This window comes from Folsomia candida, unplaced genomic scaffold, assembly GCF_002217175.1.
Source record: "Folsomia candida strain VU population unplaced genomic scaffold, ASM221717v1 Fcan01_Sc035, whole genome shotgun sequence".
Taxonomy (NCBI): Eukaryota; Metazoa; Arthropoda; class Collembola; order Entomobryomorpha; family Isotomidae; genus Folsomia; species Folsomia candida.
The window spans coordinates 172,293-183,470 of record NW_019091227.1 but is presented as its reverse complement, the minus strand read 5'-3'; positions in this window follow the sequence as shown (position 1 = coordinate 183,470).

The following is an 11,178-nucleotide window of genomic DNA, read 5'->3' as shown; positions in this document are numbered from 1 at the left end:
GTTACACACTTTTTGCACGATCCCCTTTGTTGGTATGAGGAAATGAAATGTGCAATTTAAATTTTAAAAACTTTCAACTTCACAATTTTTAATTACGTAGGTAAGAAATTTTTATTAAAAACAATAAAAACATGTCCAAAAATAATGACGTTGCGAATTTATTTGTGGACAAAATTTGGTGGCAACAAATAACTCCAGTCACCTGTGGAATCTAATCAACTTAAATTGGATATTGAATATTACGCAAAATTAGTATCGTCGTATTTCTGTGAAAATGTGTAAGCCTATTCAATTATAAGCAGATGGCGGATATGTATGTACGTAAATTCCGCAAAATATGTATGTAATATGTGCTAAAAAACCTGAAAATATGCACATAAAAAATGTTTTCAACTTAAATTTTCTACTATATTTAGGAAAATATAGTTTTGAGGAAAGCTTAATTTCTGAATGAAGAAAAATATTTTTACATAAAAAACTCCGAAATATCTATTAAAATATTCATATTTAGAAAGTACTCGAAATATACAGGAAAATATGTATATGTACGAAAAATCCTCAAAATATGTATGAAAATATGTACTGTACCAAAACCCTAAAATATGAAAAATATGGAAAACTATGTTTGAATTTTTGCGATAGTGCTTAGATGGAATGTCAGTATACAAAGTTTAGTTTTAGTACGATCTGATTTGGTATGAAAAAGTTAGAAATACATACCCGCCGTCTGTTTATAAGTATAATTTTTAATATCTGCACTCTAAGATTATAGCAATAATAATTCAACAATTACTAAATATAAGCGAATCCTTCGTTATTTCCATTTCCACATTTATAATTCGGATACAATCAATCTTGTCAAATATTTATCTTCGAGGCAAAATATTAGCTAACGTGTTGTTCAGATTCGAAAGTTGCATAAAATTTAGTGGGGTGTAATAATTTTCGGATTGTCGTGAGGTTACGAGGTGGGCGTCAAAACGACAAGTCATTCAGCGGAAGTAGTGGCGTTGAGTAGAGTTTTCAAGCTGGAAATTTCCCATATTATTTAATTACTAGAATTAATCCGGAAGTAGAATCGAAGTTCTGGTGCTAAGGAATTAGTGAAATGAAGGCAAAATTTTTGGATAATAATTTCTTTAGTGATGCATGAAAGCAAAATTAAATATGTAACGTTTCTCCACCACTTATACAATTTTTACGAAAATATTATAACTAAATAATTTAGGTGTCATCTCCCCAATTTCACAATTTCCACAAAAAAAGTTGTAAAACTAAATTTTTTGCTAGTATATCGACTAGAATTTCTTCCGTTAAATTTGAATTCCATTGAAACTTGTGTGTACTTTTTGTAGCCAATCGATATAGAAAATCAACTCGAGGGATGGGGGACGATTTTTCATGCAATAAACGTCTCAATTCTCCCGATATTGGACAGCTCCTGGCTTGCGTTTTAATTTTTTCCTGGTTTTCTGAGACCGCTTTCAGTAACCTTTTACTCGTTTTCTTTACAACCACGCTTGAAAAACGAAGCCATATGTGTAATACATGCATACGCATTTCCCTGAAAAGGTAGCTTTTTGACCATGCTTCCCTTGGCAAGCAGGGTTTCAATCCGTCTATGTTTTCCAAATTATTAAATATTATAAGGCCCCCAAAATAACAAATAAAAAATTTAAAAGTTCGTTATAGTTTACTGCTCGGTAACAAATTTCTTTCGCATTTTTTCGCAGATATATTACCACTAAATTTGTATAAATAACAAAACCCACCAAATTTGTTTAAATCACATGCATCTAGCAGATATAAGAGTCAAATTTCGCCTTAATTTTTTACAAGCCAAATGTTCAGCATTTAGATAACGTTTAACACATTGCCGTTGTAACTTTATCGATGTTGAAATGGGTGAGAAAAAAATAGAAAACAGGAGCAGAATAACGCCGATATAAAATTTTGGTTGATGTGTAAAACAAAACTGTAACGTGTCAGATAATCTGCCTGGATGAGGCCAAACTTTCGAAGTTCTTGTCAATCTGGATGTTTAATAGAAATACGTACACTGTTAAAAATCTGGTAAAGTCACATATATATACTCCGTGCTAGTATTGAATTGGTAATAACGTCCTACCGGATTGGTAGTGTTTCTGTCGGAGTGGTAAGTTTTTCATTACCGCAACATTACCAAGCGGTAATGATCGAAATCCAATCAACTTTCAGTTCACTTGTTAAAAAAAGTAGGGTAAAAAGCTTGACATTGCTTTTTCAGTTGGGTTTTCCGTACACAATGATTTTGAAATCGTAGAGGGACAAAGAATTTATCAAAATTTGAATAGTGTTCGCGTTATGAAATATTATTTCCTAGTGAAATACATACACTCTAAGAAACCCAGTAACTAAGTTTCCCAGGCGGAGTATCTATGTGATTCTACCGCTGGGTAATTTATTTATTATTGAGTGGTAGAAAATTAGTTACCGGATGATAATATTTTCAAATTTCGTCACCGGGGTTATTACGGGGTGGTAACAAAATATCTGCCACCACTCAATAATAAATTAATTACCCAGCGGTAGAATCACATAGATACTCCGCTTGGTAATAACTTAGTTACCGGGTTTCTTAGAGTGTACATAAATTAGTAAAGGGGGTATTCACGACGATTTCGCAATGCATAAAATAAAGTACGCAAAAATATTGTTAACATTAGTTGAAAATATGATTTGCGCACTTTCTCATGTCGATCACTGCTAAGATTTTGTTAGAAAAAAATTTCAAAAACTTTCAAAAAATAATTTGCTATTCGAAAATGTAAACTCGTAATGAATTCCTTGCAATAAAATATGGAAAATTTCCCTGGATAAATTAGGTGAAATTCATTGTTTTGTTATACAAGGTTTGGATTTATGGTTTTGAATTCTTAGCCACAGGAAGAACTGAAGCGTGGTGAACTGAAGAGTTTAATGACCGATGCGATAAGTCGATTAAATAATTGTAAAATCATAAAGCATATGTTCATAAATTTAAAATCCAAATTCTCAGCTTTCGTCACTTCAATTTCCACAATTTGAATGACAATTTTTTTTAATGCCGCATAACGACAAAACAAACCAGATACTAAAATTGTTACACTTGCCCACCTGTTATAAAATTTGATTAAAATATTAATACTGTTAAAATAAAAAGTTACTTTTGTTAGTTTTGTGAATTAAAGATCACTTTCCAATTCAAGATAATTTTTAAGCACGAAAATTACCCTCCTATCTCCGTTCCTGAACTTATAATATTGTAAATTTCAAAAAATTGCTCGTAGCTGAGAAAAGAAAAAGTTCGCCCTGTTTAAGAAGATAAGTTAGCATTTATACGTCACGATGAAAGTGGGCTAGGAGCCGATTAATTTGCCAGATTAAAAAAATATATTTATCCAGTTTACAAATTTCTAGTAACTTTCACATCCACATTATTTCACTATTCATAATAAAAATTCAAAATTCATGAACAAGCCTAGGAACAAAAGTTTTAGACTTGGGTACAATTTAATGTGTATCAAGATTTGAGATTCAAAATCGCTCGAAAAATTTCCCACTCTTCCTCCGATCTGGTTTTATATTCCTCGACATTGCAAATTTACAAATTCCTCATAGCGTGAAGGTAAATAAAGTTCGACCCATATTCATAATCATGACCGCGCAGGTACATATTCATGCATCACGATGAAAGTGAGCCACGAGCCGACCAAAATATGATGAATGGATCCATTCTCCAATAAACCATCATCTCAAAGGGGACCCTGCATCATGCCTGTGTCAACAATTTTGCAGGGGTCAAGGCGTCCTCTACATATTTATTCTAACGTAGGGAAAATTTGGAAATTTGGCTCAAACTTCTGTAAGGAATTCCGTACATTTATTATGCCCGGTCCCGCAGGAAAATCCAATCCAGTCGCCACCATTACCTTGCAGAATCTCAGAAAACGAAGCGATCAACAAAACGGAATGAATTATGAGAACTGTTGAAATATAAAAATCGAGCAGTAAATAAAATCAAGAAGGAAGTGATCGAGTTACGGTTTTCTGTAATATCAGACAAAATTTCCAGGTAAGGGGAAATCCTGCAGGAAGGATAACACGCATTGGGGAACAATATTTCGACCAAATTTTACGCAGAAATTAGGACGAAATTTAATTACTTTGAAGTTGATGAGACCAAAATTATATTGATGTAAACGGCCATATTCACCTAAATAATGACATTAACTAAATAAATAACCTTCATAACTATACATTGGCATTAATGCGATACATATATAACATGATATATTTCAGGCATCAGGTAGCGACTAGCCACCGTCAACCATCCAGACATGAAAATAATATTTAATCTGAAGTTTGTAATCTTAAATTTTAAATCTTTTAAAGGAAATGTGCTTCATAGTTCTTCATTCATAGACTCTGAAAATCGATTTATTTAAGAAATTAAATAGTTGTTCAAACGAATTGTCGTTTAAAAAATCATAAGAATCGATGCTAATCAAAAATGCAATATTTATAGCATGTATATTTGTACACTCTAAGAAATTGGGTGATCGGCGTTATCACCGCGCGAGTGGAGATAGCGAGCATCACCGTAATGGTGATAAACCTATCACCATTTTTTAATCCAGTTGTTGACCTGTTTTTTTGCAAGTCCTAGCGTGCTAAGGAATATTTTGCGACAGACTCTGATTCTTGCTCCATCTAATTTTAACCAGTACACATGGGACTCGCAGCGAGTGGACTTGTCAGTTTTGGCTCTACTACGTTTGATTGGGATAACATCTACTAAGGACCCAACATGGCCACGTTTCTCTCCCCATTCCAATTGCCAGAAATTTTTAAAAATTTCCTGTCGATCAGTTTCTGTGAACCGAGCACAGTTACGTAGTTTTGACGCCTCGCATTTTTTGGAACTGCAGGGTGGCCCAATCGTTCTGGCCTCCTTAATAATTGACGCCGTCTTCTTGACATCTTCTCCCTTGGCGTCGGTTATCTTCACTAGTTTTGTACCCCAATATTGTTCACCTATGATTTTCCAAACAATAAGCATGCCACTTTTTTCGTGTACATTAACAAAAGACACATTGACTACCTTTCATCCTTTTTGTGTAATTTATTGCTTGCTTGCTCGACAATTTGTCCGCCTTTTTTCTACGTTTCCTTTTGCGGGCGTCTACATAATTCTCGTCATTGTCCAAGGATGAAATGCTTTCTGATGTTTAAACAAATTAAAAAAATTATGCGATGAAAATTTCAATTCAAATTTACCAATTTAAATTATTACTATTATTCGTAGTTCGACAGAGGTCCGACTCCTGCAGTTGATCTTCAATATGGCCTAGTATGTCTGCACATACAATTAAGAAATTAAGGAATTTGCCGAATAAAAACCATTTAATTAATAACCCACCGGAGGATTTACTTGTGTTTGGTTCATGGAGAATTTGGCGTACTTCGGCTAAGCTAAATGAATTAAATTCATAAGACGTGTTCTCTGAAGAAGCTCCTTCTTGAGACATGTTGATGAAGGGCTGGGGACTTAAATGTCAGATTATGATTTAATAAGAATACTTCTCACATTATTAAATCTGTAAATTTATCCGCTGGCTGGTGAGAGGCTGGCTGCGTAGGCTAATATTTACCTCAGTTGCATTGGAATTGATTCCGCCGGACTCGAGTCAACAACATGAGCAAAGTGAGATCCGAATCCATCAACTTTAGGAACTTTTTGTCGTTAATCATTAATTTAAAAAAATATGTGCCATATATATTCTTATAAATTAGACCATGAGGATTCTGAATATCCAAAAATCGCAAATCGCCCCTTAAGTGGAGAAGGCCCCTTTTTTATTTGACGACGAATGGAGAAGGCTCTTTCCTTATTTAACACAAAGTGGAGATGGCTCTTTCCTTATTTAACACCAAATGGCAATAGCTCTTTTCCATCCTTCAACGACGATATAAAATATTAATTATCTTTTTAGATATTTGCATAAACCGTAGTAACGTTAGAAGTAGCTCACCCTGTAATATACCTGGCACCTTTGCACCTTGGCTGCAAAATTATAGTAGTTCAACAAAATAGATCAATAATTTTTAAGCAATTATGCACCAGTGGTGCATAAAAACGAAGCATAAAATAGATCAATAATTTTTAAGCAGTTATGCACCAGTGGTGCAGAAAAACGAGGCATAAAATAGATCAATAATTATTATGCAATTATGCATCAATGGTGCAGAAAAACGAGGAAGATGACAAAGTATTTTGCACCACTGTTGGAGATTAACCGTGGTGGGTCAAATAAAATTTCAAAAAATTTGTGTCAAAATTATATAATAAATTCTCCCGGCTATTCTGTACCATTGGTGCGTTTTGCATCAATTAACCCAATTGTTTCGCATCATTTTGTGTTACCGATTGTTAGATACCAACGGTGCTATTAATTTATGAAAAAATGGACCTGATCCATTCTAGTGAGTATCAATTGATGCTCATCCAATTGTTTCGCATCAGCTTGGATAACCAACTGTTCAATACGAACGGTGCTACTTATTCCAAAATTGTAGTCCTTTCTCGATCCATTTGCACAATTAATTCGCACCATTTGCGCCACGGATTGTTCGATACCAATGGTGCGCCTAATTTATTCAATAATGGTCAAGGGGATTATTAATTAGCATCAATTGATGCAAAAAACTCGTTAACACACAGACAGACGGACGGACGGACAAGAGGAATTCAATAGCTCTCGTGCTACGCAGTGTGAGCTAATAAAGCAATAAATTGTGAAAAATGTGACATTTTTGTATGAAATACTGAAATTATTTGTATTTATCTATCACCAGAGAGTGAAAAGGCGAGCTAATTATGGTGGTGGCATACCACCGAGCGGTGATAAAAAATGTACATCCTTCTACCACCACCCGGTAGATGTCTACCACCACGATGGTGATGGCAATTTCTATCACCGCGCGGTGGTTGGTGACCACCATTGCGGAAGAGTCACATATAGTCACCGCTCGGTGACAGTCCGGTGGTAAAATTTCTTAGAGTGTATGAATGATTAAATTCGCATATTGAATTAAGGAAAATTGTTATTTGATGGATATGTAACTTATCCTAATCTCAGGTTTAAAAATAATTATATAATAATATTGCAAACAAAGTTGGCAGGATTTCTAATCAGAGTTCAGAGCTCAACCTATTTCTACAATTAGCTTGTAAATTTATATTAAATTTGTTAATTGACGTTACACTTTCAGATTTCAATTTTAATTAGGGATTTCTTAAACACTTAAACTATTTTAGATTCCAGACCAGTTTTAAATTTTGAACTATGGAATGCTGTTCCACTGGAACAGCATCCCAGGTGGAACAGTTCCACTTCATCTAATGATGTTCGACCTGTAATTTGCAAATTTTTAAATGTGGCCTCTAATTCTGGGATACAAAATAATGGGAAAATGATAATGATAAATAAAAGCTTTGAATTGTTATGGACAACTTGGGCAAAAAATTTGGCTTGTTTTTTGCTCTCTGTCTGGAATGTATTTCTATATTTTTCTTATTACTTACGCTGTTTACCGGAATCTCGGTTCGTCGGACCATAGGTCCATTAGACCATTGGTCTGTCGTCTAAGCAGGCGTGAGGACCATTGGTCCATTAGACCATAGGTCTGAGGAGGTGTGATGACCATTGGTCATGAGAGGGCGTCACTCGTCGCTTGTGAATTCCATCAGGTATTCCCAAAGTTGGGTCGCTAAGGGGTTGAAGCACATTGTCCCATGCATTCTGCGCAAACACCAAAGGCAGAATTAGTTGTGAGTTCGAATCCCAGCATTATTTGCAAAAGCTCACAATTCCAGACAGAGACCACTCAACCAACAAGCCATGGTTGGTATTGGGTGGAGTTTAACTCCTATTTATGCCCATTGAAAAAAATATATATGGACGGGTTAGTTACAAACAGTGTAAATCAATCAGAATTATTTAATTTTCAGAATTTTGCGGCTCCCTAACCCAATCAAGTTTCTAATATGCATTTTGCAACATCCGTCAAAATTTTCGCTGAAATTTCCATAACTTTACGCCGGTTGCGTAATGAAATGTTTCAGAAGTTATAAATCTGATTTGTTAAGAAGATCACGTCGAAAATGAAATAATTATTTTGAATTAGATTTGCAAATCGAACATTGAGCCATTTAATAGGGAAAGGCTATTGTTGGGAAACTTAATCAATCAAATTTATCTTTAACTTCGCGAAATTATTTCGCAAATTAATCATTTGATGAGTTATGTGACGCGAGACAAGATATTGACCTGAGGACGCACGATTACAATTTGTTATCTCATCATCACACAATTATTAAAAGAAAAATGGGCCAAAACGAAACAATACCACTAGCAAAATACAAACGATCATTATTACTCATACACCTTTCCCATCATTGTTGGAGAAAATCTAACGTGTGGAAAAATCAGGAATACAGAAATCCTGGGAAATCAGAAGAAGAAAAAGAAATAAGTTTTTCGTGAAGTTTTGTGAAAACAAAATTAGATTTATTGCTTTCTTTATTATCGACACGGAGGCTTCGATTCAATTCAACTTTCTCCTAGCGAGCTGGGTCGTGCAGAAAGATCGTCATTGTTCTTTTCGTCTGTCGGTCTGGCGTTAGCTTGATGATTAGTAAAAGAACTCTCTAAATGTTGTACAAAAAAACGGTATATTTTCAAAATTATCTCCCAAATTACCCTGAGAATTATAATATAGTGACAAAATCCCAATCGATTCTGGAAACTCTTAGGCTTCACTGCATTGTAAATTTAGCCTCAAATTCAAATTTGTAATTATAGTTATCTACGAACTCTAACTTGTCAATGTAGATGAATACCACGTCAAGTGTTCCACAAAACCGTTTTCCATATTTCGCATGGGAATGTGAGACAGAGTGAGAAAAGTGGTTCGCGGTGGGTATCCATCATCATTTCGAGTCAGGGTCGTATGAAATCCATTTCTCTTCGTCTCACTTTTTCCATGCAAACTTTTCATCCAACCAGGCGCCTCATTTTATTATATATGTAACCCGAAATTACCGTTCAGTGTCTAGTATACACCATACCTCCTATTATCGTCATCATAAATTCAAGAGTTTTATATTTGGGGCGATTTGGATAAACTAAATTTGCTTATCTGAAAAATTGATAAGTCTGGAGATAAGCCCTATAGCGTTAATTTTTCAGTGAATATCACCATCATAAATTCATAAAAGCTTAAGTTTTAAATTTGGGGCGATATGGATAAACTAAGTTTGCTTATCTGAAAAATTGATAACTTAATTGATAAGCCTCAAAGCATTAATTTTTGAGTGAATATCACCATCATAAATTCAGAAAAGCTTAAGTTTTAAATTTGGGGCGATTTAGATAAACTAAATTTGCTTATCTGAAAAATTGATAAGTCTGTAGGTAAGCCCTATAGCGTTAATTTTTGAGTGAATATCACCATTATAAATTCAGAAAAGCTTAATTTTAACAATTAGATCGATTTGAGGCTACTTTAATAACTTTATTCTTTATCATTATTTTTATGGGTAGTATTTCACAAGCAGCCATACTATGTATGTATGTATGTTACGGCTCTTGCAAAATAAGCCCCTCCCTCAGAAACTTTGACCCCAAAAAACTCATTGTTCCGGTCATTTCTACTCGGCCAACAAAAGCTGAAAATGTAGCTCTTCTCAAGGAGAAAAATCTGGCATCAGGTTGTCAGACTAGAAATGACCGCTAAGGTCACTTTTTTAACGATTTATATGTAGGTCGAAAAACCGCCAATTTTCGAATTTTGAAACTTTTTCTGCATCAAAATGTTTGTATTTATGGGGGCATTAAAATGTCAAATACAACTTGAGGTCTAATTATTTTTTTACGGAGTGTACATTAGCTTCCTCATTTTTCCCAATTTTTTACCCCCATTTTTTAAGGGGGGGTGGTTGCCTATAATTCAAAAATAGCTATGGTAAGGTGATCCATGCAACCGCAGTTCATTTTGCAATTTTTTAAATTAAATTCGGTGGCATCGATGCGAAATACTGTAACACCGTATCATTCATTTCATCTCTGTACGAGAAGAAATTTATCTCCGCGTGGATGATAGAAAATGATTCCTTCGTTGACAAATAACCACGGTTCAGTAATAAATCGTTACCAACGCACAAGAGCAGCCTGCCTTTACTCAAAATTTGTGTTAGGGTTATTTTTAATCCACCAGACTTTTAATTGAAATCACATAACTAAATATATTGTAATCGCATAACTTGAATTTCCAGTGCTTTAATTCAATTTAAAAACTGTAAAATTGAAATCTGCCAGACTTTTCTGAATCATACATTTTATTCAATTTCGAAGATTTGCCTTTAGAAATTTTAGGAAAACATTTGTGTTACCACATTGAGTACAAGAAAACCTACGCCACTTCTGCACGGCCCTTGGTCCATTGGTCTCGACTGCTTTGTGCTCACTCACGTGAAAGACAAGTAGGTGAAAATCACCCATTTTCCAATTTACACCTGCCCATCGAACAGACAGATCCGCTTTCTTCCTCCTTCAAATGGCCTGATTTTATCCGCGGGGGTAAAAGTGGGTGCAAGGTGCAAATGACTACTAGTCGAGCCTAACGTGCGCTCCACACCCATCAAATCTAGCAAGAAATAGGAATTTAAGAAAAAATCGAGCAAACTGAATTCCAAGTTTAGTTTGACCAAATTTTCTGCGAAGTTTTGCATAACTAATTAATATAAAATTGATAAATTGATGTCCAATTCATTTTTATTTTATCAGTAATTCCCTTTTCAATTTCTATTGTTCAAGTTCAATACCAATATCTTTAGTTTAATAAATTAAGAAAACAGTACAACAGTCAGATTCGGCATTATTTTGGTCCTAATCATCATCATCTAGGTAAATGCTAATCCAAAGAAATACATTTTGTTAATATTGATTAAATTTAGCAGTCGGATATGGCAAGGCAACAGTTACTTGGTTACATAAATCGGTAATACTTCACATATATGAATACCGCTTGGTATTATTCTAATAATGGATTTCTAACGTGTAATAAACGTGCAGTGCATTTGTACCATACCCAAAA